Source organism: Garra rufa, chromosome 1 (genome assembly GCF_049309525.1).
Source record: "Garra rufa chromosome 1, GarRuf1.0, whole genome shotgun sequence".
NCBI classification, from domain to species: domain Eukaryota; kingdom Metazoa; phylum Chordata; class Actinopteri; order Cypriniformes; family Cyprinidae; genus Garra; species Garra rufa.
In genome coordinates, this window is record NC_133361.1 from 17,306,510 (window position 1) to 17,308,524 (window position 2,015).

Here is a 2,015-nt window from a genome sequence, read left to right on the forward strand (position 1 = left end):
TGTCCAAATAAAGTTCTTGCAATGCATATTACTACTCAAAAATTACATTTTGATAGGTTTACAGTAGGAATTTTACAAAAAATCTTCATGGAACATGATCTTTACTTAATTTCCTAATGATTTTTGGCATAAAAGAAAAATCAATAATTTTGACCCATACAATGTATTTTTGGCTATTGCTACAAATATACCCAGCGACTTAAGACTGGTTTTGTGGTCCAGGGTCACAATTTATCTAGCCTAATTTGAGTGCATTGGGGAGTCGCTCTCTAAACGTGGGGTATTAAAATTTCTTTTGAATGTGCGTGCGCGTTTTACTTTTGGTTTCGTTTTAAGGATCGCGCAAAACTCTCGGCGGTGCATTCTGCAATACAAGAGATTACTTTAACAAACCATTTGAAAGTCGGAGGACACCAACAGAATTTTGAAAAGCGTGTCCTCAGTGGAAAATACTCCCCTTCATGAGTGGAACTCGGCCGCTGAGTTATCATCTGATGTGAATGAATGCCGCGTTGTACAGAACCTTTTTACTGTCCACAATCAAAAATCGTCATACCACACACCCCTAATTGTAATGCAGTTTGTGCAAATCCGGAACAGAGGTTTCAGAAAAAAAAAACGGCCGGTTCCTAGTTCAGCGGTGCGCATTGTCAGTGACAGGAAGATATCTCAAATGTTCATTAAAGGTAACAATAAAGATTAAGTTTAAATGGTTATGTAATGTTGGAGAGAACGGCGAACGCATCAGCTCACAGCAGTCTGTGCAGTAGTTAGGTTAACAAAAGTTTTGTAAAGAAATGAAACTAGGTCGCACCACAACAATTTCTCGCACTCGCACAAATGCTCCCAAATATACTTTGAGGTTGCGCAGATTAAATTTTGGGAGCATAAACGGTCGCAATTTTACTCAATTATCACAACTCTCTGCGATATTGATATCGCGTATACTAATATCGCGATAACGATAATTCTTCGATATATCGTGCAGCCCTTATATATATAAGCAATTGGGGGAAAAAATGTATGTGTGTGTGTGTGTGTGTGTATATACATATATATATATATATATATATACATACACACACACACACACACACACACAAACTTCTTGTATAAATGTATTGTATACATATTATATAATACATATTGTAGATTTAATTTTTATTTATTGCATGCATGCATGAAAAACTGCAATCAAATTTTTTTATAAATAAATGAATACATGTAATAATAATATAAAAAAATTATAAACAAACACACACAAACATTGCACATAAACATTTAATCTGCATAATATAAAAAAACTGCTTATTTATATAATGAAATAAAAACAGAAGTATTTAATTACATTATTCTACGACAAAAGATTATGATAAAAATGCAACACATTATGCATTATATTATATTATATTATATATTATATATTATGCATAATGCATTTTTTGTTAATTACAACTAAAACCATTAAAAAAAATGTTTTTACCTGAAATTAACGTAATAAATTTCTAAAAAATAATTTAATTATTTTATTTCAGCTAATTGCCAAGTCAACATTACTCATTTTAATTTAGTTTACTAAAATAACTACAACTGGAATGAAAATCAATTAAAAATGCAGAAAAATGCATTAAATATTTAAAATAAAAAAAATGATTAAAAAAAAATAAATAAAACTAACTAAATGTCTAATAAATTAGCAAATTTTTTTTAAATATGTGACCCTGCCTGGACCACAAAACCAGTCATAAGGGTCTTTTTTTTAATTGCTGAATAGATAAGCTGAATAAGTAAGCTTTCCATTAGTGTATGGTTTGTTAGGAAAGGACAATATTTGGCTGAGATGCAATTGTTTGAAAAAAAAATCTAGAATCTGAGGGTGCAAAAAAAAAAAAAATTGCCTTTAAAGATGTCCAAATCAAGTTCTTAGCAATGCATATTACTAATCATAAATTAAGTTTTGATATATTTACGTCAGGAAATTTACTAAATATTTTCATAGAACATGATCTTTACTT